This window comes from Rhinolophus hipposideros (genome assembly GCF_964194185.1).
Source record: "Rhinolophus hipposideros genome assembly, chromosome: X".
NCBI classification, from domain to species: Eukaryota; Metazoa; Chordata; class Mammalia; order Chiroptera; family Rhinolophidae; genus Rhinolophus; species Rhinolophus hipposideros.
In genome coordinates this window covers 122,653,342-122,679,336 of record NC_138046.1, presented here as the reverse complement: position 1 = coordinate 122,679,336, position 25,995 = coordinate 122,653,342, and the positions used below count along the sequence as shown (strand labels likewise).

Below are 25,995 nucleotides of genomic sequence, written 5' to 3'. Positions count from 1 at the left end.
CTGGGAGAAGGGTAGACACAGGTCACGCAGCAGCGCTCTGAGAATGCAGGGCACGGCGGGCAGCCGTGGCATGTCCCCTCACTCTGAGCCCAGCCCGGAGATTCGCTCTTAGAAACCGCTAGGAACCCCTTCCCTTCTGATCTCAGCGGTTTTCAAAAGGAGCTGTGGGCCTGGGATGCCAGAAATACATTCCTCTCTGATTCTGCCACCGGGTTCTGTGCCATGAGTGGAGAGAGAGTCAGGCGACACTGGGAAAGTCCTCCAGTTGCAGTCATACTTAAAAGGAGAAAATAAGAGCTTTGATGTCCTCTCCATTTCCAGCAAAACATTTGATTCTTTGCCCACAGGTCGAGTGAAAATAAACAGTAATTTAAAGTAACCTACAAAAATCTCGGTCAGACGAGAAGATTTGGAATCTGGGTTAATGCAGGACTGTTACCTCATTTTCTCCCTGATAGCGGGCTTCGGTGTAAAGCTAATGAAAGAAAGCAATTTCGCTTTTTTGTTAGACTCTTCAAAATCATCTTGAAAATATTGACCTTTCTTTTGCTTGAAAAAAAAACACCAAAAAGCAGGACTTCTGTAGATTTCCTTTGCGAGGGCTTGCAGTTTGGTCATTTTACCAGAATGTAGGTCAAAAAGGTGTGATGTAGAATTCATTGCATTTTTAAGACCTCCCAGAGAAGTTCATTCTGACTGCAGTTCACCACAGTCTGGGAGAGTCTGTTCTGGTTTCCGGGGTGGTGATGCCTTACGTAACCTCAGCCACCCTCCGTCTGAGGACTTCTTGGAGGCTTAGAGCAGCAGTTCTCCACGGGGGGCAGTTGTGTTCCCAAGGGAACACATGGCAGTGTCTGCCGACGGTTTTGCCTGTTACAGCTGGGGAGTGGGCAGGACGCTCCTGGTATCCAGTGTGTGGGGGGAGGGCCAAAAGGGTGCCCAGGGGGGCTGCTAGTCACCGTCCAGTAGACACAACAGCCCCCCTTCTTCCACCACAAAGAAGGACCCGGCCCCAAATGTTCCTAGTGCCAAGATTGAGAAACTGGACTGGAAAATGTCTTAGAGCCTCACTTCATGAGTTTTTTTTTTAATGTAAAATATTCTATGTGTACGGACACATATACACATGTGTGCATGGGCACACATGCACACAACACTGCTCACTGCCCACATGACGTCTGGCATGGGACTGTGACCTGGTATCCAGCTTTTAAATGAACACCCAGCATTTGTCCAAAGGGTTGTCATTTCCCGTCACCATGCCTATGCTGCATTGCTGAGATTGGGGACAGTGGTGTGAAAACCAAAGGGCCTCTTTTGTTCTCCTAATGCAGGGTGCAAAGGACAGTTGATTTTCTATGTTCAAAATGTAGTCTACAACATTCTGATCTTTAAGTGTGGCATATTTCAACAGCCTTTTCTTTGGCATGTATAAACTGCTGGTGTCGCAGGGTTCCCCGTTACGACTTCCTGGGATAAATGCAGGGATGGGTAACGAGTAAGGGGCGCTTAGGCAGCCATACAAGCCCCTTGTGTACACAGAGGAAGAACTGGAACGTGATTGTTTTTGGGAACGCTTGTGTTCCAAAATGTTGGTGGAGGGGATACAGGCTGTTTCTCCGTGTTTAGCCGTGAACGGGAAGGTCAGGAGAAGGACGGGAATACTGAATTCATGGTACAAATGTTTCAGAAGCACGTGTGTGGCAGGCACAGAACACCAGGCCTGGCTCCTCCCGTTGAGAACCTCAGATCTGGCCGCGGAGGGAGGCATACATTGGGAACCCCCATTGCAGGGGAGCTTTGATGAAGGGCAGGGCGTGTGGGGAAGGACTCGCTGGACGTGTGGGTGCCAAGCCCATAGATGACGGAGCAGGTGAGGGTCGTGGTGCCCCCGAGTGGGCAGGACCACGTCTGGAGCCTGCATTCACCACAGCACATGCACAGAGAAAAGGGGAGGGGTCTCCAGGTGGGCCTCCGTGTATGGATGTATTTTTCTTGGCTTCGGGACAATACCTTCCTGGATTGGGTGTTTTAGGAGAACGGGGATGGAGGCTTTTGGGCACTGAGCTGACCCCACAGACTACTGGCAGCGTGATGGTATGGCTGAGCCCTGGATGGCGGAGTGGCCTGCAGTTCAGAGGCCGGCCCTGGCGCAGTGCAGCTTCGGGACCTTGAGAAAACCGTTCGGCCTCAGTGTATTGATCTGTGGTTTGGGGACCACAGGATGTGTGAGGATGGAAAAGCTCCGAGTTCAGTAAGTGCCTTCCGAGGTCAAGCTCACCTGACAGGGGTTGGCCGGGCTGGCCCCCCACTTCTGGTTCTTGAGGTCACTCCAGCCTACACGAGTCCTTGACTGCAGTTGTCTGCAGATGGTGAGGTGGAGGTCACAGGCGTGAGGGGCGGGAAGTCCCAAAACAGGCACGATTTGCCTACAGCAAAGAACGGCCACCAGTGCTCCTGGCCCAAGTCACAAAACCAGCTGCTGTTCCCTGTCACTCTCCCCTCCACGATCACCTCACACCTGCATCTCATTTCACAGACTCCAGGTTCTTTTCACGTGGCTCAGCTGGGTCCCAGATAGTAGTTGTGGGAGGCAGAGTAATGGCCCGTGAAAGATGTCGCCGTCCCAGCCCTGGAACCCGTGGATGTGTCACCTTCCAGGGCAAAAGGGATTTTGCGGATGTGATGCAGGATCCTGAGATGGGGAGATGATGCAATGGGGCCCGCGTCACCCCAGACGTGTTCTAAGTGGAAGCGAGAAGCAGGAGGGTCGGAATTAGAGAAGGGATGTGTCCGCCCAAGGAGATGTTGGAGCGATGGGGGTCCCCCGGGCCAAGAAGCTGGACCAGGTAGGTAAACAGACTGTTCCCTGGAGCCCCCAGAAGGAGTAAAGCCCCGTGACCCACTGGAGACATCGGACCCCCAGAAACCGAAGGAAATAAGTCTGTGTTGCTTAAAGCAACTGGGATTGTGGTCATTCTCCCGGCAGCCATAGGAAACGCCTACAGTGGGTAAAGCAGCCTCGGCGTTAACAGTCAAGCGGTGAGTACGGTGGAGCGGGGGTTTAGCCACCACATGGCAGAACATCAGGGTTCAGCATCTTCTCTGGCTCCTTCTGTGGCCTCCTTCCTTTGCAGTGAGAAATGTCGCCTGGCGTGGAGATGAGTCAGCTCTTCCTTTTTTTCACTGATCCTGGCTGTGCCAGTGTCACATAGGCTGCCAACCGTGACCAGATTTGACCGCGTTCTTTTGAAGAACCCAGGAAAATCCTAGCCCTACAAAATGCTGACTTTAGGATGATGGCTCCCTCCGCCGTAGAAGACTGTAGTCACAGAAAGGAGCTGAAATCGCAGTGCATACATTACATACCCATCTCCCTTCTGGCGCTGTGTGAAAACAGCTCTATAACAGGTTCATTAGGGACCGGGCCGTTTTAAAAATATATTTCACTGTCATTCTTGAAGCTTTTGTCATGTGTGACGACCGAAAATTGCAGTTGTTAATCCACTTATATTGAATTTAAAATCCACTTAACCTGGGGCTTCGCTCCTAATAAGGAGATTCGCTAGTGAGCTTCATCTCCCAGATTCTGTTGTGACTATCACAAGAAACGTTTTATGTATTTCAGTTTTCATCACAAACCCGCTGAAAATCGTACGCAAATATGACTTGATTCAATAAAATCTATTGTTCAGGTGTAATTTGAATTAGAAAGCCATTCCAAATGCCTCTTCCCAACATAAATTAAGCGACTATGCTTCTGACATTAGAGGAAACGTACTTATTTAAAATCCCTTATGTCTTAGATCAAATGAAGAGCTTTCATTTAAAAGAAAATGGAAGTTGTCTCTAGTTTTTTCATTGTACCATGACACCGTAACTACGTATTTTGTTTAACATTTATACACACACCCCTAGATAACCTTTGCTTGAAAGATCTGAGAAAGCTTTTTTAATAAAACAAACAGTCCTACTAAGGCAGAGTTTCCATATCACAACATTTATGTGTTGTAAATATACAAGGCAGTGATTTTCAGTACATTTGCAGCGTGGTGAAGACAGCACCACAATACAATTTGAGAACGTTTGTCACCCCAGAAAGAAATCCTATGCCCACTGGCCTTCTTCCCTTCACCTCCAAGCCCCTGGCTTATTTGGGGTCTCTATGGATGTGCCACGCTGAGCATTTCAAATAAATGGACTCATACCACATGGGTCTTTTGTGTTTTACCGCTTTCATTTCGTATAATGCTTTCAGTGTTCATCCATCTCATAGCATGAGTCGGTATTTCATTCTTTTTTATTGTTGACTGCGTTGTTATGATGTGCTTACCCATTTATCAATTGACGGACGTGTGGGTTGTTTCCACTTTTTGGCTAGCACACGAATAAAGCTGCTATGAACGTTTGTGTACTGGTTTCAGGTGGACGTTTTCTTTTCTCCTGGGTATATTCCTAAGAGCGGAATTGCTGGGCCCTACGGTAACTCTGTTTCAGTTTTTGAGGAACTGCCAGACTCTTTTCCAAAGCGGCCACGTCATTTGGCCTTCCCACCCACAGTGTATGAGCATTCCAGTTTCTCCACATCTCACCAACACTTGTTACTGTCTCTTGTCAGACAGTGAGATTCCACTTAGGGTGAGGTGACGTGGGCCCCGAGGGCACAGAATGTAAGGAGGCTTTCGCTCTCAGCTGCCTCACTCTTATCTGGGCCCCGAGTGACACATTCATTCTTTCAAGCCGCGTTATCCCTCCGGGTCACGGTGCTGTAGAGGCCACGCATGGATTGTGCTGTACGCTCCCTGACACCTGGAACTATTTCTTAAAGTGCTTATAAGGTGTATATAGTCAACTGTTTATCATACATTGCTACGTGCCATAAAATGGCATGCATATTGTACAGGGCGAAACTCAACGGCAAGAAGGGTGCGTTAGTTTTAGTTTTAGTTTTTCTTAACCTCTCAACACGTCAGTGTGTATTTCTTAACGTCAAGGCAAATGTGTTGATAATAGGGATAATGTGTTGAAAAATAGGGCAGTTGACGTTGATAAAATGCTGTTATACAACCCACAGACTTTATTCCAGTTTCACCCCTTTCCTGGTCTTCCGTACTGAGTTTTTGGGACCCAGTCCAAAGCCACCTGGCCCATTTCAGTGACTGTGTCTCTTCAACCTTCCTTGATCAGGATGAGTCTTAATCTTTCTTTGTCCTTCTCAATTTGGAAGAGACAGGGCCACTCATTTTGTAGAATGTCCCTCGAAGTGGGTTCGTCTGCTATTTCAGTAGAACGAGGTTCTGCACAGGTGACACTGTATTCTCATTGATCCTGGTGACTTGTCCCCAAATTGGCGGTGTGAACTTTGATCACCAAATCCTGGACATGTCCTCCGAGTTTCTCTACTGTCAAGTTACTCTTGCCCCCTTTCTAATTAACAACTAACCTGAGGGGAGATTATCTGAAGCTCTGTTCCTCAGAGTCCATGGATGGCGCTTGCCCGAATCAGATTGCTATAATGATTGCCAAGTAGTGATTTTTAAACTCTTGTCATTCCCTCTGCATTTATTAGTTGACCTTTTACTATAAGGGTCTTTCCTTCTCCCGTATTTATTTACGTACTTCTGTCAATATGGATCCATGGATTCTGATTTTAGTCAATGGGTTCTACTCCATTATTATCGTTACTTATTTTGATGCTCCGATTGTCCCATATTTGGCCAGTGGGAACTCCTTCAGGCCATCTTGGAGCACATTTTTGCTTCTGCCACAAGATGGCCCAGGCTTACTCTCCCAGTCCCAGCCCTGGACTGAGACATTTTGCTAAGGACCCCTGGCTCTTGTTAGTGGGCAGTGATATTAGAACCCGAGATCTGGACGCTAGGTGTGCTCATTGCGACCGAGGTGTCATCGCGTGTGTCCTTTCAGTGGACAGACTGGGGAAAACAGCCATTTCATATCATTCTTGTCGTTCACCATTTTATAATCTATTGGTAGCTTCTTTCTCACCGTGAAAAGCCTGGCTCCCAGCAAAATCAATATATTTACTCCTTTGCTCAATTCTACAATGCACATTATTAAGTTGTTTCAGAATGAGTACACCCACACCACTATTCACACACCTACTAACCTATTAAGTCAGATTTAAGTTTTCTTTGCAGTTCTCTTGGTCCTTTTATCTTGACTCCGGAATGAAAAGCACTGTAGCTAAAAGTTACTTGGACCCTTTCATTTCCATTTTTCTTTAATATGGTTGTTACTCATTTCATACATAGTTAAGTGTATTTGTTTCTGTTTGTTTCCAACTTGGAAATCAAAACAAAAAAGCCTTGTTGATTTAACTTGGGGCATTTTAATGATGAGTGTCTTGGTGTGGCCTCTTTGGGTTCATCTTGTTTGGGACTCTCTGTGCTCCCTGGCTTATATGTTTATTTCCTTCGCCAGATTGGGCAAGTTTTCAGCCATTATTTCTTCAAATACATTTTCTGTCCCTTGCTCGCGCTCTCTCTTCTCCTTCAGGGATTCGAATGTTGTTACGCTTGATGTTGTCCCAGAAGTCTCCTCAACTATTCTCATTTAAACAAAATAATTCATTTTTATTTTGCTGTTCTGTGGGTGTTTCCTACTTCCTTGTTTTCCAGCTCACTGACGGACTTATTTTGCTGCGCCAAGTAATCTGTTGATTTCTTCTAGTGTATTTTTCATGTCAGATACTGTCTTCTTCGTTTCTGACTGGTTCTTTTTTGTGGTTTCTGTCTCTTTGTTGAAGCTCTCACTGACTTCATCTATCCTTCCGAGTTCATGGAGCGTCTTTATAACCCGTGTTTTGAACTCTTTATCTGATAGATTGCTTGTCTCCATGTCATTTAGTTCTTTCCCTGGGGTTTTGTCCTGGTCTTTCACTTGGACCATGTTTTTCTGTCTCCTCATGTTGGCTGTCTCTCTGTGTTTGTTCCTATGCGTCAGGCGAAACAGCCACCTGTCCGGTCTTGGTGGAGTGACCTTGTGCTGTGACGCCTTTGTAGACTGTGTGCTTGGTGTCTTTGGCAGGCCAGCTGGAGCTGGAGCGTGTGGAATGCAGATAGTACCGGGGGCACGCCTTGCTGGGGCCTGGAGCTGGAAGGGGCGCGCGCGGGCCATGGGAAGCCCTAGGGGCAAGCTGTGCCAGGACCACTGGGGCAGGCTGCTTGGAGTTGTAGCCGGAGCAGGGCTCAAGCCTCAGGGAGTCCCGGGAGCAAGCCACACCTGGGCCTGGAGCTGAAGCTGGAGCAGGTGTGGTCTGCAGGAAGTCCCGGGACAAGCCACACCTGGGCCTGGAGCTGAAGCTGGAGCAGGTGTGGTCTGCAGGAAGTCCCGGGACAAGCCACACCTGGGCGGGGTCAGTAGGTAGGGTGGTGGGAAGCTGAGGGACGGGCCGGGGGCAAAGCTTGTGGGCTGCCTCGGCAGGCTGGCTGGAGCAGGAGCAGGAGCAGGAGCAGGAGCAGGGACACGCCACTCTGGCCCGGACCTGTGGATGGAGCAGGTGAGGGCCTTGGGGAGACCCAGGGGCAAGCTTTGGAGCTGCTGTGGGCCTGAGGCGTACTGGGGTGGCCTTGGCCTGCAGCTGGAGTACCTGGATGGAGCCCCAGCTCAGGCCATCACGGGGACAGAGGAGGGCCACAAATGTTGCCGTTCAGTGCTTCTGACCCTAGAGAGTTCCCTGAGCTCCCTCCCGCTTGGCAGATGCTGTCGGGTTAGTAAATGGGTTGCCTTCCCGTGCAGACAGGTATCCTGTAAAGCACTGTTTTTCCGCCGCGTTTCACACGGCAGAGTGAAAACTCTCGGTGCCGGCCCTCCCACCCGTGTCCGTGGGGTCTCTCTCGTTTGTTGTGCAGAAGCTCTCTGTTCAGTCAGCCCTCAGTTCTTCCTTCGGGGCAATTGCTCTGTCTGTGGATGGAATTCGATGCAAGGAGAGGAGTTAGTTCAGCGTCTTCCCACACCGCCATCTTGGACCCGACGCCTGTGTGAGTTTTACGTCGCTGCTCTCATAAATGACCACACACCTAAGTGACTTAAAACAACACAAATGTATTACCGTACAGTTCTGGAGGCCACAAGTCCAAAATGGGTCTCATGGCGCGCAAGTTGAAGTATTTGCAGGCTGCGTTATTTTCTGGAGGCTCTAGGAGAACGTCTTTGGGGGGTGGTGGCGGTGGTTTTTTTAAATACTGGCCTTTTCCAGCTTCTAGAGGCTGTCTCCATTCTTTGGCTCATGGCTCCTTCCTCCATTTTGGAAGCCAGCAGTGGCTGAGTCTTTGTCACATTGCACTACTTTGACACTGGCTGTCCGGTCACCCTCTTCCTCCTTCAAACGACTCACCTCATTACGTTGGGCCTTCCTCTGCAATCCAGCATAACTTCGGGTTTGTTTTTTATCAAGATCAGATGAGTAACCTGAATTCCATGTGCAACCTCAAGTCCAAGTTCTGGGGGTTAGGATGTGGACAACTTGGGTATGTGTGGGGGTCATTCTTCTGCCTACCCCTGGTGGCATCTGGTGACAGTATTATAATCGTCATTGATTCTCGACCCGGAATCGGCTCCTCCCCCTGCCTTTCTGGCTGGGTGGGAACCAGCAGTCTGTGTGGGGAGTCTAGGAAGCTTGGGTTTGCACTCTGGACCGGCGAAGTCATGACATTGGTTTTGGGTGATGGGCTAGGATCAGACCTCTGCTTTAGGAAGTTGCGTGTGGTTTTGTGGGTTTGCGGGGTGGGGAGATCAAGCAGGTGGAAATGGTATGCAGTCATCCAGAAGCCGGGGTGCCAAGTGGGGGGCGTGAGGTGGTGCTGGGCATGATGAGTTGTGACAGGGACACTGTGGGGTTGGCGTGACAGGACGTGGCCTCTGTTGGGAGAGGAATGAGTCCAAGATGGCAGCAGCCACGTTTTGGGCCTGGGTGTAAAAGAGTAACAATTGGGGAATCAAAGGAAATGGTTACAGAGAGGCTGGGGGGAGAGTGAAGGTTACATTTAAAAGAGTGACCTATGCGTGCCACACACAGTTTCAGGCAGAAACATGAAGCATGCAGAGGACCGATTGCCTTGAAACAAATAGAGCTTTAGCGTTACCTGCCAAGAAAGGGCTGCCATGTTAGCTGACATTCCAGGGCAACGAAGCTAGAGGAAAGAGTGTCAGAGGCAGGGTGTTGGGTCAGTGCCTACGTTTCATGGATCGGAGCACGGAGTAAAACCAGACAGACAATCTGAGAAAGAGGAGTTACAAAACAGGCTAACTCATTCCACACAGGTTTAACGGGTGGCTAGCCTCAACAAGCATTGATGAGCTGAAACAGATGTAGTTCCTGCCATCAATTAGTTAGCCATCCAGCTAGATTGCTCTGGACCCATTGACTTGGAGGTGTGTGGCCCTTACATAAGCCAGTGAGGGAGGGGCTTCCAGGAAGCGTCATGCCCGACGTTCCTGAGCAGTGCAAAGATGAGCTGGGGTCCTTGCTCTCGCTGACTCTGTTGGTTACTGGTTATTTCACGATCGCAGATGGAGGAAGCGCCCTGTGAGCATTCGTTCACACGGTTCTAACCAAGGGCCATTTCTCCCACCTCTGCCGTGGCAGGACTTCCAGGTTTATTACTTTCCTGCTCTTCATACAGAAACCGACCTCTGGGAGATGGCCTTCCTGCTTTGTCATTCTGCAGCCTGGGCCATCTTGGTGGTTGATTTGTCACGGATTTATTGTCTAAATTGGGACACTTCTGAGAGAGAACAGCAGCACTGTGAATAATTACCTCCAGCAAGCCAAGGGGTCAGCTAGGAGCGCCTCAGGCAAAAGACACAGGAATATGTGAGTGTATTGAAGTAAGTCATTCTCGCTCCTTCGTTTTTCCTGACATTCTCAACTCAAGTTTCTGAAAAAGTCTGCGTGCCGGATATTTCATCGTTATTTCTCAGGAAGCCTGGAAATTTGTTCATGTACGCACATGCGGCATTGTTTATGGATTTCAGTCGATTGTCTCGTGTGTGCTGGTATTCTGCAAATATCTGTAGACCTACTGTGATTGATAGAAGCGCAAGTAATTTTAAAGTCATCATTGAATTTATTGCCATGAGCTAGTCTTGCCTTTAGGTACTTTTTCCCTTAAACATCAGGTAATAAAAGTACAGCTTTTTTTTAAATGTAGGTGGCCCACATAAATTTTTGACCCGTTAAAAAATGGTTCTGCTTGTTTATCAAGCCATCACTTTAAGAGCAAGGAGTTGAACACAATAGTGAAAGATGTAAATCTGATTTGGCCCGTACTGTGGGTTCCTAGGCAACCGTTAAAATTGCTGTGGTCGAATTGGTATTATTTATTGGCACCGAAACGTGTTTACAGTATAGTGCACTGGGTTTCTGCGACCCCAAGAGACCCACAGCCCAGCTGAGACTTGGAGCACTTGTGAAAATGTGTCCTTGGAGTAAACCAGGCCGTGGAGAGGTTTGCACACCGGTACCATATTGCTTATCCACTTGTAAGTGGGATTTACTTAGCTGTGCTTTGGGGTTGTACGGTAGTTAGCTAACCCTGGGGGTTGTTTTAGGAAGTGGCCAATGGTTCACCTCATGGATAGGTTTACTGACACCAGAGTTGTCAGGAGCCCGCTGTGTCCTATCTGGGACCGTGGGAGAAATGTTGGACATGTATCAAACGCTGGAAGCTGTGGTTTTAATACTTGTATCTTTTAAAAAAAATTTTGGATATTGTGACTCAAGCACCTAACCTACTTGTTTCTTGGAGTAGATGTCTAGTTGCCTTCCAGCTGATGGAAAGTTGCATTGGGTGGCAAACTTTGGGAACCGTCCTCGCCTCTCAGCTTCGTCCCGTTTTTCGCGCCATGACTGGCGTTTGCCCTGCTGTGCCCAGTTCATTATTTTATTTTTGCTGTTTTGTGTGTGTGGTTTTGGAACCCACCTCGGATCTTTTTCTTCTTGTCTGGTCCCAGGCAGGGAATGAAGTATTTCGGCGAAGGAGAGCTCTCTGGCTTCTCGGAGACTCGGCGCACAATAGCTTTTGGATTCCGATGTGTTAATGGCATCCTATTTTAACGAGCTGTTTCCTGGTCAAGTATATCAGGACAAAGCGTATTTCTAAATTTAGTGTGATGAGAACTGTACCAAAAGCAGCTGTCGAGCTGATCCAAGGTAAAGCTTTCTAGGCCTTTCAAGTCTGCAAATTCAAGTTCTTTAAAGTCAGTTTAGGAGAGAAAGATTCATAACAATTAGTAAAGCTCCTGAATCATTTTATTTTACTGGGGGAAAAAAACATTTTTTAAAAATAAATTCTTGGGCTTAACGGCTCGTTGAATGGAGCGGAAATTCTTGGTCTGCCTCCATCAGTGTGGTTAGTGCAGCAGTTTCCTCTAAACTCCACTGACAACCTGGGCCTCCGAACCTTGAATATGCTTCGTAACTTGTGTGAAAAAGCAGGAAATGAAAAATGAGGCTATGGAAGTAAATGTTCTTAAATGTCTCCCGCGAAACAAGTCTTAGGTTGGTGCAAAAGCAATTGCGGTTTAAAAAGTTAAAAATAATTGAAAAAAACCCGCAATTACTTTTGCACTGACCTAATAGAACGAGTTAGTGCAGAGAGAAGAGCTGTATCTGGGTGGATTAGAAGGAAAGATTTGGAACCACGCTTTTGGGGGAATGAGCTCAGGACCTTGGCGGTTCTCTGTTAAAAATAGCCAACAATAATGGCCTCTGATTTATAGCTCTGATGGGCCAGGAGCTTTGCTGCGGAGTTTACGTGTAATGCATGTCTCTCTTCCTCCCAGCAGCCATGTAATGGAGTGTCTTTCCGCCCATGTTTCCAGGGAGAGGGAACCAGGAGGCTCACAGGTTCTTGTCTGGAGCCAAAGCTGATTCCATAATATGACTACAGTGACAAAAGCGCTTTTAGTCAGTACTTACTTAACCTCAGTGCATCATGCACGAGGCAGGATCTCTACTCTTTCCATGTACGAACGGTGGTGTGGACCCCTAAGGTCCTCATGAACAATGTCCATTAGTTCTCCCCATTGTACAGATAAGAAGGTGGAGGGCTGACACTGCCTGGCCCAAGGGCATACAAGGGGTGGGGAGAGATTCCTTCACAGCCCGTTTGTCCCATTTCCTGTTGTCCTCAGATGACACCTGTCGTGCCCTTCATTTCGACTCCTTCCACTGCCCGATGCCCATGGAATTACATCATTTTTCCTGAACCGCCCGTTGTAGGGACTGACCTAGTTTGTATGCACTACATACCGGAAACATCTCACCACCTTTCATGACGACTTAAAATGTCTTGGGGGGACATCATCACCCCCACTTCAGAACCACTGAGGTAAAGGTTTGGGAGCAGGCCTGACCCTCAGTATCAACTAGACCAGAATTCCCAGTGGACCGCTGTCTCCCACTTGTGGAGTTTGAGGCTTAAAAAAAAAAGTCCCCATTTTTGGAAAAGTCATTTTAGATGTCCTTCCTTCGGTACAGGGAAACTGCAGTGAATGTGTTTAAGAGTGTTGGGTTTTTTTCATGTTAGTGTTTATTTTTATTTAGGACACCTTTCTGGTGTCCTAAATAAGGAGGTGACACTTGAAAAAGCACTTTGGTTTGTGAATAGGAGAGTGTGTGTGTGTGTGTGTGTGTGTGTGTGTGTGTGTGTGTGTGTGAATACTCAGTTTTGAGTTAGTTGACCGTTGAAACCAGTGTCCTAGATTTTGAGGGTTTTTTTGTTTTGTTTTTTGCTTTTTTTTTTCGGGGGGGGGGTAAGGAAATCGTTGAATGTAATTGTTTCTCAAAAGGGATTTGCTTGCTGTGTTTGTTCATGAAGCTGAAGACAGTACACTTGACCTTTCCAGGTGAGGGGGAGGATGGCGTGTTTTGCAAGTAATAGAAGCTGAAACATAATGACACCAAGACCATACGGTGTTCTGAAACTTTTGTCATTATTTCAGTGACGACATAAAAAATGTGCTTGAAAGGTGTGTTTAATATCTGGGCACCTTCAAATTGCTGTTGAGCAACACTTTGCTGAATACATAAAATGTTATCCCACTACTATATCATCTTTAAATGTTGTTCTTTTTCTCTCACCAAAGATTAGCTTCATGCCACTAAGTAAAATTTATCGCTCTGATGGAAGTAATAATAACGATAAATGCGGAGAAACAAATACTGCATGACTAATTGCTTATTAAAGTTTGCCGTGGGTTTGTTTTTTGGTTTTCCCATTGTTATTAGCTCTGGATGGATTATAGACTTTGAAGCCCAATCGGGTCATGTTATTACCTTATCTCATACCAGATTTCCATGTGCCAAATCATATCTTGGTCTTTTTGTGTGGAATTTATTTGGCATTTCGTGGGGTGAGTTGGGAAGTGGTTTTCATTTGACATGTGGACGGCTCTTACTGGCGTGGGGTGTGGGTAAATATACACATGTCTATGCACGTGCCCTCATGTACATCGATATGTGTTTATAAGTATTGATTTTACCAGTTTTCCAAGCATGAAATACTTGTTAGTCAGCCTCAGAATACATTAAAGAAGAACTCAAGTTTATAGAAGTGTCTTGTTGAGTGTCTCTCTCTTTATTGGAATAGCTCATACTTTTACACGGAACTGGAAAACCCTCACGCATAATAAAATGTAATCGTTTGCAGGAACAAATGGGTATTGAATGACTTATCTGAACAACAGATGAAGAAAATGTGTCTCCCCATTGATTCTTAAATAAAAAAATGAACGATTTCCCCCAAATGTTTATTTCTTTATACCTGCAGTGCTAGTATGTTTATTTTTATTCAGAGTTGAAAAAAAAAATATTTCTTTTCGTTTCACTGCTGCTCTTTATTTGTTTTGAATGCACACCTATTATGTGCCTGTTCTGTTCTGGGCACTAAACGTTCGTAAACGTGGTTCCCAGTGAGTCAGGTGAAACTATGGGCTCACTGGCTCTGGAGGGTGCACAGGATTTACGGGGGGGGGGTTTGTTCTGTTTTCTGCCTCAGTCATTGTTAATAGTATGCCTGGATAGCAGTTTGTTATGCTTGTGCCGTTTGTTGAATGAATGACCAAGTGCACCAATGAATGAATGAATGAATGAATGACATTCAGACAGTTTTTATGCTTGTGCCATTTGTTGAATGAATGGACGAATGAATGAATGAACAAACACACACAGAGAATTCCCTGATACGCCTTTCTAGTTCCCACCCTCTGGAGCACCCACTATACAGAAGGGGTGTTTCTTACCAAAGTGTGTGGAAAGAAGCAGGTGATGGTGGGGGTGCCCTCTGAATGCAGTGTCAGGGTGCCAAAGAAGTTGCTGTCAGGAGTTTGCCTTTTGTCTTGTCTGCCCTGGTGGTTTTCTTATTTTTAATGCTGTGCTTCTGTTTTATGCTGTGACTAGTATCCCTGTAATGCAAATTTCTGTGTTGTGAGGTACCTTCGTCTCACCCCTCAGGAGAAAGGAGGGCACTTCAGTGCCCTGTTTATACACCAGGTGTAACAAAACCCATTCTTAGCTACAGGGATGTTTCTACTTGCATGATACCACTCTAAAAAGTGCTCCAGTCCTTATAAGGAAGGAGGTACTGTAAGGAATTAAAGCATAGAACATAACAGTGGAAATAGTAATGGTGGGGATTTAGAAATTGCACCCAATCTGTTTTTCTGAACCCATGTTTTAATGTCATCTTAGAGTTGGCCCAAAAGCCAACTCCTTTTCCTTTGTTGTCTTTTCCCCCCCTTTTTCATAATGTTTAGATTTGTGCTATCTTATATGGCCACGTGTGACTATTTAAACTTCAGTCAATGAAAATTAAATAAAAATTTTGTCAGTTCCTCGGATGTACTAGCCACATTTCAAGTTCTCAGCAGCCTTGTGTGACTGATGGATACATCCTCGGAAGTGAAGATACCAAAGTTTTATCAGGCAGATGAGATACAGTTGCTCAGACTTTTGCCGGGAAAAAAGAGGGGAAAAGGAGGAAAAGGAAAAGGAGGAGGAATACTCCAGGAAAAGGAGGGGGAAAACTCTCAAATCCGAAGAGGAGAGAAATTTCACACCAACTGACTAGCTCAGTGACTAAAAATCAAGCACATCGAAAAAAAAAAATTACTGCATGAAGGCTCTTCACCATGTCGTTTTAGAATATGAGGGATAAGGGCAGTATTCTAAGCACTTTCCTGGATTCAAAAAAAGAAGGTAAAAAAGGATCTAGAATGAGAATGAGATCAGATGTCTTAGGGCAACACTGGAAGTTGGAAAACAGACTGAGCTTTGAATTCTGTGAACATAATTTTCACTCAGAATTGTGAAGTCATTCCTCTGAATGACCGCTTGTTAACTGAGGACAGAATAAAGTTATTTAGGTATATTCAGGACATCAGTGAAATGTAGCTTTTCACATACAGCACTTCTCGGGAAGCCCCCACCAAAACGAGAGAGTAAATCAAGTAAGAGGGAGATTTGGGATCCCAGACACAGAAGGAATGCTCCGGTCATGGCTGTGTTTTCGGGGCTCTTTCACAAGCCTCGTGCTGACAAGTATGAGATGAGGGGAGCAGAGACGGGAAAATTCAGAAGGAAGGTCTGGTGTGTCATGTTTGCAGGGGAGGGGAGCAGTGGAAAGCCATGGAACTGACGTGAGGGTTTGATCATGTGAAAAAGAGAAAGATTGTGGAGAATGTGGGAAGAATCACCAAAGAATATAAAGGAGACTAAGGATTAAAAACAGGCAACTCATAACCCCAGGAAAACACAAAAGTTGTGTAAGAAAGGGATCGTGAGCGCAGCACACTGCCTGCTCAGCAGTGCCCATTCCGTTGTGAAGAAGTGTATATACATTTAACCCCAAACTCCTGCTCTTTTGGGAAAATGCGGGGAGGTAAGCACAGCATTGGTGGAGGGAACTTTAAAAGCCAAACATCCTCTTCTATGTGTTACACAATCAAGGAAGGTGTGAAGTTGATAGGGAACCTTATAAGCAGATTCTTCAGAAACGCAGAAATCAATACCAGGAAACCCTGCCAATAATGCACACGGTTCTAAGATAGGAAAGTGGTTGCTTTCGGAAATAGAATTGGGGATAGATGGTGCTAAAAAGCTTGTAATTAAAAAGAGCAGTCCTTTGCCTCAGCTGTATTTTACTTTCTAAACAACTATGTACATGTATTACTTTGAAAATAAAAATGGTTTGGAAGATGAAAGTAGATAGGATATATACCTCCTGTAAAATTATGTTAGTAGGGTCCACCGTGGCAGGAGGGCTATTTGGGCCAGATAATTCTTGGCTAAGGGTGGGGCTGTCCTGTGTGCTGTAAGCTGTGTAAGCAGTATCCCTAGATGCCAGCACCGTTCTTCCTCCTGTCCTGCCAACTGAAAAATGTCTCCAGACATTGCCCAGTGTCTCCTGGCGGGGGGGTCGGGGGTGTGCAAAATCAGTCCCATTTGAGAACCACTGATTTAAAGGATGTAAAATCTGTGTTTGAATGCGCCGCCTCAAAATACTGAAATGCTGTTCGGTATGGAGAATGCAGCAAACCAAAGCCTCACTACACAGACCTTGAACCTCGTAGCAAATGAGCTGGTTCAGAATTGTCTGGCACGCGAATGTCCCCGTTACATGCCGGTACCTGTTTGAGCTCCTGGCTGTTAGCCTGGTTATTTCAGGGCTCGCTGAAAACAGAAGAGGACTCAGGAGGAAACTGCACCTTCCCTGTCTGTCATGCTCAGTGGCTTCTGAAAACACCTTTCGGATTTTTCACGTTGTTTTCCTGACGCTACAACTCGAATTTCTCTGGAGTGGAATCGCTCACCGTTACAGCAGCCTTGGAAAACTATTGCACGCTTTGGGTATATTTCTGAGCTCGGTTGTCTACGGGACAGATGGATAAATACGACCCTCCTCTTTCCCTCCTCTGGCAATGCTTTTGCAAGTTCTTGGTTCAGTTCTCTGTGAGTGTTTTCCCTTAGACATTTACAAAGGGAAGTCAACAGGAAAATGGTTCCTCGGATTTTTGGATGCGGACGAAACGTCATAAATAATGTAATACTCTCATTTCACAGCTGAGGAACCTCTGGTCCCGAGAGATCCTTCTAATTAATTAGGAGCAAAGTGAGGCCCGTAACTCTGCTCTCCTGCTTTTGTTTTTGTTTTTAACTTTTTCTATAATGCAGTGTATGTGCACAGCTGTGGAAGGAGGGCAGCATGGGCAGTAACATCTGGCTGGGTTTGTCAGCATTTGCACACAGTTAAGCATTTTGAGCAGTGTCCGTGGGGATACGTGCCCTTGCAAGCTTAGAGAAAATGAAGACAAAGAGCCAGGAAACGTTGCGTCTTGTCTTTTCATGAGGCACTTCTTTAGCCCAGTTGCTGATGGTCCGGACTGGAGCGCTCTTGGGATGGGTTGGGGCCAGGATGATACCGGCGCAGGTCAGAGAGAAAAGGCTCGGGTCTCCCCTGCGGGGCGGTCTCTGAGCCAGCACCACCGCTGCAGTTGTTCTTACTGGTCGGGCCTGGAGCTCCCCCTTGGCGGGTCCCTGCATCCTGACTTCTGGTCCCCTCCCCTGAGATGGCCCTCCACACACACGGTTTAGCAGATGGAGTATTACTGGTTGGCCCAGCCAGCTAGCAGGCTCCTGCTGCGGTGGAACTACAGTGAGTTGTCCAGCATTTGGGAGAAGCCGCCTCTGGGAGTATGCCATCTGCAGGACTGCTTTGCCCAGGCGGCTGCTCCTTCCCCCTGCTGGGTGGGGCAGCCCCATTCTATCCATTAACCACCCTTCTGGTACTCTGCTGTCAGCGTTCTCTTTCCCGAGGACCATGAGTGCGTCATGACATTTTTACAAGGCTCGGTGCTGTCGTCTTGCCCCGATTTGTTGCCTCGAGCACGACTCAAGGTGCAGCCCCTTTCTCACCTGACTTTATGGGCCAAGACTTCGCCTCTTCCGGGAAGCCTCTCTAGATTTCTTCCACACAATGTGTGTACGCGCAGAGGACGCAGTGTAATCAATCCCCTGTCATCTGCTGCCCTCCCTGTCATTTGTCTGTCAGCCGCAGTTATTTGCTAGTCCCTCCGTGATTTTTTAGAGACATTTGTCCCGGCAAGCCAGGGACACCCCAGCGTTCTGGATCCCTCCTACCTCTCACACACATACTCCTTGCATGTCTCGTTAGCAAGCTTCTCCTTCTTTTAGGGTTGGATCCTGGTCTTGCAGTCTCAGACCAGTGGTTCTCAGCAGGGCAGTTGTACCCTCCAGGGGACACTGGGCAACATCTGGGGGTCAGTTTTCGTTGTTACAGGTGGGGCAGCGGTGGATTGCTACCTCGTGGGTAGAGCCCAGGGGTGCTGCTCATTGTGCAGGGCCCAGGCAGCCCCCACCACAGAGAATGGTCTGATCCAAAACATCAGCAGTGCTGAGCTGGAGAAACCCTACTTTCCATGCTCTCGTTCCAGCCCGTAGCTGTTTTTGTTTTTATTTAATTGGGGAATCTTGGGGAACAGTGTGTTTTTCCAGGACCCGTTGGCTCCAAGTTGTTGTTGTTCAAGCTAGACATGGAGGGCACAGCTCAGCTCCAAGTCCAGCCATTGTTTTCAATGCAGTTGTGGAGGGCGCAGTTCACTGGCCCATGTGGGAATCGAACTGGCCACCTTGGTGATAGGAGCACCGCGTTCTAACCAACTGAGCCAACCGGCCACCCAAGGCCATGACTTTAAAGATCGTGGTTAGAGAATGGCTCCCAGACTTAACTGTTAACTGTGACCTCTTCCACTTGCTCATACTTGTGTATTTAATTACCTAGTTACCAGTCCCCTTGGAGATCTGAGGGGTTTCTCAAAGTTAACACGTAAAACAGTCTGGCTTTCTCTGCCCCCCAGCCTTCCTGCGTCCCAGGAAATGGTACCGCCCTCTAAGCTGTTTCCCAAGCTGGAACCTGGAGGTCGTGCTCCGTTCTTTTTCCCCCTCCCCATCACATATCCATTCCACCTGGCAGTCCCCTTTCCATTGGCTGCAGAGTCCCCTGGGATCCAGTCTTGCCGTCATTCCCTTCTGCTGCCCAGCCCACCGGCCTGCCTCTCCCCCACCAAGGTTATTCTCACCACAGGACATTTGCACTTGCTGTGTCTGCAGCCTGGCCCTTCTCACCCATCCCCATGCAAGTGCTCCCACCTCAAAGAGCTCCGTCCCAGCCTCCAGTGTAAACTTGACGCCTGGTCACTTTCTATTCCACTCCCCAGTCTGGCTTTCATTCTGTCTCCTGTTAAATGATGTCGTTGGACAATGTACTCGCTGGTTTTAATGCTCCTGCTCTTCCATCACCACCTTCCCTCTTCTCACCGCCAGGGTGGGTAAGCTCCCCAAGGCCTGGGACCCTCTGTGTCCCTAAAACCAGAGCAGCATTGAACACCGTTTCCGTTTCTCCACCAGACTGAATGAGGCGTTGTCGTCAGTGAAAAATTAGCTGAGTTGCGCCGAACCTGGTAATACCTATGTTCTCACTTAGCGTGCTTGACGGTGGTGGGGAAGAACGCGTCTGTCGTTAGAGCTGAGTACATTTTTCAGTTATGGAAGTGACAGCATCATCGTGGGTTCTGAGACCGTGGAAGTGTTGAATGGGTTTGTGTGAACGATAGTATCGTACGCTCTAAATAGAGACGCAAGCGTGAAATGCGCCACCGGTCGTAGTTATCATTTCAGCTTTCTGACACCCCGCTCGCAGATATCCGCCTGCTTATGGAGCGGTCGAGAATACGCTTCAGAATGTTTTCATGGAGACTGATGCCTCACTCTGGGTGTTTTTCATTACCAGGTAACGGAAGGCAGAAAATAGGCCTAAACATAAGCCCCAGAAGGAAGAAGGAATTGGCTGACATTTGGCTCTGAGTAAGTGAAGTTGTAAAACGGATTTCGTGTTATGTCATGAACGTCCCCTTGCCCTCTCCATGTTTTCCATGTTGAAAAATTAAATATTACTGTGTTGGCAGTATGTACTGGAAACAGGCATTTCTCAAGATTTCTTGTAAGAGGTGCCTTTGCTAGCAAAAAAACAAAAATGCTTATGTGCATTAGTACTTCGTAACAAACGCCTTTTTTATTTAGCTTCTGGAAGTCAGAAATTTTAGGACAGGGGAAATGGGGATGATGGTTGAAGTGTGTTTGCTTTATTTGAGGTACTTGTTTTTCCTCAGAAGGCTGATTGATAACAAACTACAGCGGTTTCTGACAGGTTCCCTTTGTCTTGTATGTCCCTGTCAGAATGTGTTTGGAAAATTGACAGGCTGCTGTGTCACTACGTGGGACCCAGGGAGAATTTCCTGGAAACACCTTGCCTGACACCATCCTGAGGCAGCGTGGTCTGTGACGTAGGCCCCAGAGGAGGGGTTTTCCTTCATCGGAACCCTGCAAGGACTAATGTTGGGGTAGAGGGTCCAGACGTACCAAGAACGGGGCCTCCTGGGTCTGCATCCGCCACATTGGCTGTTCTGTTTCACCCCCTTGGCAATGAGGCCATGTCTTACCCGAATCAAAAGCATCCTTTTCAGACCACTTTGCATGAAAAAAAAAAAAAAGTCAGTTTCTGGGATGACCGTTGTTTGATTCCTACTTGTGCAGCACTGTGGAATATACAAAGGTATAGGAGATATGTCTTGGTTTGGGGGTAAGGCGTTGTGGGTGCACTACAAGAGCATGGCTGGTGCAAAGCTATGCCGTGGATGGGTGTCCCGTGGATGGCGCAGATGTTCTCTGCTGTGGGAATTCCAAGGAAGGGACTATCAGCCGAGGAAGGCCGGATCCTCCTCGTGGAAGGGAGACTCGAGTTGGGTTTGGTGGTGGCTGGGATTTTGCTGTGTACGGAAGAAGTGTGCTGTGGATGGGTTCCTCAAAGGTGAGGAACCAGGAGTAAGAAAGCATTTTTTTTGGAGGGGGGCGGGGAGAGTTGATAAACCCGTCTCGAATGGAGGGGAGTGAAGGGGGAACAGAAAGGACGTAAGGAAAGAGAGGGATTCTGAACTTGACCCTGTCGGCACAAGTGTCCACAGGAGGCTTTCAGTCTGATTCTCTTCACATTAGAGCGGCCGTCTGTGTCTCCCTGGACACACCTGAAGGATACACCCCTCGGTAATGCAGGGGTAGCGTGTATATTGAAGGAGCGCCCAAGGTGAATCTTCTACCCAACGGCCGCAGGTGAAGAGAGAACAGTAAATCATGACAAAACACTTGACAGCACTTACTGTGTGCCAGACGTATTTTGGTGACAACTTTATTGAGGCGTAACTCACAGAGCAGCACTTTACCCATTTGATGTGTACAGTTCAGTGGTTCTTAGCAGATTCATCGAGTTGTGCAACCATCACCGCAGTCAATTTAAAAACATTTCATCCCTCCCGAAAGAATCTGATCCCATTAGCAGTCATTTCCCATTCCTGGCCCTGCTGGCCCCTGACAACACCATTTGACTTCCATTCTGGATGTTTCATTTAAATGGAATGCTACATTGTGTGTTCCTTTTGACCGTTTTCCTTTCCTCAGCTTGTTTCCCTCCATGTTGTAGCGCGTGGCACAGTACTTCATTCCTTGGAATTGCCAAATACTCCCCCCTGTGCGAAATAGACCGCATTTTATCAGGTCATGAATCAGACACTGTGAGCTTTCGAAGCCTTCTGTTTTGACATCGTGGTAGACACACAAAAAGTTGCAAAGATAGCACAGTGAGTTCCAGAGTAGCCGCCCGCCTTCCTCCCCCCCCGTGAGTACATCTTACGTGAAGAGAGTGCGTTGTCCAAAGTAGGAACTTGACGTTGACACTATTGAGGCAAACGCGGCCTTATCTGGGTCTGGCTGGTTTTCACGTGCGCGTGTGTGTGGGTGCACATGCATGTGTACAGTTGTATGAAATGTTCTCCCCCGTAATGATTCGTGCAACCTCCGCCACCATCCAATGCAGAGCTGTCCCCTCACCACAAGGGAAGCTTCTGTGCTATTCCCTTACGGCCACCCTGGCCGCTCCTGCCAACCACTGCGCTCTCCGTCTCGCCGATGTTGTCATTTCACGACTGTTTCATAAATGGAGTCCTACAACTTGTGGCTTTTGGACACTGCCTTTCTTCACTCAGCCCGTAGCCCTTACGATCCATCCAAGTTGTGTGTATCAGCAGCTCGTGCCTTCTTCTTTTTTTTTTTTTTTTGATTTGTTTCAGGTTTTTTTTGTTGTTTTTTTTTTTAATTTTATTGGGGACTGTTGGGGGACAGTGTGTTTCTCCAGGGCTCCTCAGCTCCAAGTCGTATTTCCATCTAGTTGTGGAGGGCACAGCTCAGCTCCAACTCTAGTCACCGTTTTCAATCTTTAGTTGCAGGGGGTGCAGGCCACCATCCCATGTGGGAATTGAACCAGCAAACTTGTTGTTCAGAGCTCGCGCTCTAGCACAGAGCCATCCGGCCGCCCCAGCTCGTGCCTTCTTAATGCTGAATCGTACGCTATGGTGGGGATGTCCAGAGTTCATTTATCCATTCCCTCATACAAGGGTGTTCAGGATCTCTCCAGTTTGGAGAGCCGCTGTGAGGCTTTCCATGTGGAAAACTGCTGTGTATGACGGAAAGGGTCAAGTTAGGGGGGCACCTTCCAGTTCCTTTTGCACCTGGCACCTCAGAAAGCCCTTGCTGTTGTCAGCTTTTGGGGTGATTAAGTCAGAATCAAGGGCCCATTGGGTGGGCATGTGCCCACCTTATTGCTGCAAAGAACCACCTAGAGGCCAGCTGTCCATCCACGCTGTCTCCAGGAACTGCCTTCAGAGGGGCCTGGATGTTTCCGTTGGCGGGTCAGCTCACTGGGGCTGAAAGCACGAGCACCCTTTTTCTGATCACGGTTACCATCAATGTGAGGACAGGAAGTGGAGGAGAGAGGATTGACTTCAAGTTCAACAGCTCTTGCTTCACCTCCTGCTTCCATCACCTGCGCCCTCTGCGACTTGGGGAAGTTGGTTAAAGCCTTTGAGCCTCGGTCTTCTCTTCTGTACAATGGGCAAGTTCATCCCTATCTCAGAGTGTTTGTGGGGACAAAGCCCCAAAAAGCAGTTTCCAGGCTCTCGGCCTCACATAGAAAGGTGCTGGCTCGGGTAGTAAATGGCCATCAACTGTGATTGGATGGCCATCAGCTGTGGCTAGTTGGCCGTCAGCTGTAACCCGTAAGCCATTGGCCACTAATATAACTGCTGTGGCTACGCTAGCAGAAAATGGGGGCTAGTAAGAGCAGATTGCAGAGAGGCGGATGCCGCCGGTGAGAATATAGTGGTCTGACTCCCCTACCTATGGCTCCGTGGGTGTTCCTGTTTGGCCTTACCGTGTCCTGCGTTCTTATGTGGGGAGCGGGACCAGAGACCCCGCAGGCCGCCCCGCACGACAGTGTTTTAGTACATAGTACAAGAAAATGGTACGGGCACGTTGTGCTGTCCTCCTGTGTTCCCCTCTCCCTTCTAGTTCTTTTCCTGTAAGTGACTGGGGACCCTGAAATACCCAGTGTTTGCTTTTGCGCTGCGTCTGTTTGTCCAGTGGATGCGGGTGTGGGTTTGTGTGTGTGTGATGTGTGTGGCTTGTTCTCAGCACTTGCCTTCTGCTTTCTTATGTGTCTCTGATTGTTTTTTTTTTGGGGGGGGGGGGTTCTAAGTAACTGGGAAGGGTAGCCAATTCTCACAGATTCCTTTTTATTCATAAAATCAAAGAAGGGACTGATCCAGGTAGTTGCAATCAGAAGGTACCACGACGCTGAGAGAAGGAATGCCTGGGACCTGAAGAGTTCCCGTTAGAATAAATTAGAACTGGACATGGTGATGAGGACGAAACAGGGAACGGGTTAAAGAGCAAACCCGTTGCAGGGTGGGGGGCGGGGGGGTCAAACTGAAGCTTGCATCTCACATGAGTTGATCAGCAGGCCTGGGGTGCAGTGGGGGTACAGTGAGGCATTGCTCATCTGTCTTATCCAAAGCGATAAAGCCTCACAGGTGCCTTGGGAACCCCAGCCTGTGGATTTCAAGACGTGAATTCCATGTGGATAACTTGAATCCAACAGGTGCTTCTTGCGGCTCCCTGTCTCTGAAAGCCCTCGATGCAGGGCTGATGGATAACACAGTTCAGCTCCTTTTTGCCCCTCTGCCTTCCAATCTGCGGTTAAGATGTATTCCGTGTGCTTTTCTTTCTTCAACTGCTTTGTGTGATACAGAAGTCACGTGTGGAGCCCCACAGACTCTCCCTGGAGGTTATCAGGAAAGCTGCTGCGTCCCCACAAGCTGGGAATTCCTTTCCTCTCGAACCCAAGCTCTCTCTTCCCAACTAATGAATGCATTGGTCGTCTAGTGCATTGGACTTACATGCACATTTATGAAGTTTTGGTTCATTAAATTCAAGAATAAACGCTTGAACTTGGTGATAGATTCTACTTGTAAGACGGCCATCAGGGGTCCTGGAAGTGATGCAAGAATTCTGTCATTGCTGACATTTTTCATTGCTTCTGGCTCTTCTACCCAATCAGAGTATATATATTGTTTTTCTTCATGTTCCCTGTTGGTTTTCTTTATAAACATGGGTGATCCCCAAAATATCTCTCGATGTAGGACAGTAATTTTCAACGGGGATGATTTTTCCCTCCAGGGGACACTTGGCAGAGTCTAGGGACATACTTGATTGTCACAGCTCAGGGGTGTGAGTGTGCAGGACGGCATCGAGAGGGTCAAGCCCAGGGATTCTGCTAAACACCCTACCGTGCCCAGGACGGCCTCTCCGACCCCCTCGCACAGCGGAGAATTGTCTCGCGCCAAATGTCAGTGGTATTGAGCTCGGCTGGTCTGGGAGATGGCCAGAAACTTTGCATGTATAGAAATACTGTCCTCCTCTCTTTCACACTAGTTTAGCGACTCTCTGCGTTGGATATGAAGCACCAGGCTAAGGAATTACATACACCCATATAGTCCTCCTAAAGGGACCCTAACACTCACCATTAACTAAAAATTCAGAATAAGGCTACAGACCTAGATTTACATGCCTAAATTATGTTTCTCTTTGCATGAAGAAGTACCTGTTTGACAATATGATCATATGTGTAACTTATAGGTATCAATTCAGTTTTAACTTCATTTAACTTATACTAATTAAGTTGGTATTAAATTAAATGAATTATTTTATGATTTAACTATTAAATCATTACTTAATAAAATTTAATTTATTTGAATTATTCATTTAATTAATTTAAATGAATTCATACATTTGTATTAAATTAAATTCCTATTAAAAAGGAAAGTATTTGTGTAATTTTTTTTATGGTCAGGACGAATTCCAAATTTTATTACTTAGCATAATTACGGAATTCTCCAAATTTCCCACCTTTACGAGACATCCATAAGCACAATTATTAGGTTGGTGCAAAACTAATTGTGGTTTTTGCAATTACTTTTTAACCTTGTAAACTGCAGTTACTTTTGCACCAATCTAATAGCAAATTGTTAGCAGAACCCACGAGATGAAAACAGTCCCCCAAGAAAAGACTATGATTGAAAAATCGTGCCTTTACTTAATACCTATTGAAGTCAGATTTACAAAAGATTCCTTTTTGTGATTAAAATATGCATAACATACAATTTACCACCTTAACTATTTGTAAGTGTACAGGTCAGTGTCACTAAGTGCATTTACTCTGTTATGGAACCATCGCCACTGATAGGTCTGCAACTTTTTCACCTTCCCAGACTGAAACTCTGTCCCCATTAAACAATGACCCCCTCCCTGCGTCCCCTCTGCTCCTGGCAATGACCATTCCACGCTCTATCTCTATGGATTTGACTCCTGTATAAATGGACTCATATAGTGTGTGTCCTGGGCCTGGTGTATTTCACTCGGTGTACTGTCTCCAGGGTCCATCCTTGTTGTAGCAGGTATCAGAATCTCCTTCCTTTTTAAGGCTAAATGATAGTCCACTGTGCGTGTGCAGA

At 47.2% G+C, this 25,995-nt stretch overlaps 1 protein-coding gene across 15 annotated transcripts in view; it reads left to right on the top strand.

Moving 5' to 3' along the window:
* The window catches only part of TBL1X (transducin beta like 1 X-linked), a 185,161-nt gene that overhangs the window by 55,134 nt on the left and 104,032 nt on the right, over window positions 1-25,995 (top strand). For 7 of the 15 annotated variants that reach the window (XM_081042592.1, XM_081042591.1, XM_081042583.1 and 4 more), the window contains exon 3: window positions 19,830-19,903. The exons of 5 other annotated variants lie outside the window; for them this stretch is intronic. The gene's annotated coding sequence lies outside the window, so the exon portion shown is untranslated. Of the gene's footprint in view, window positions 1-9,462; window positions 9,850-19,829; window positions 19,904-25,995 lie in introns of those variants that run through there. 3 more of the 15 variants (XM_081042595.1, XM_081042587.1, XM_081042589.1) reach the window with 3 other exon arrangements.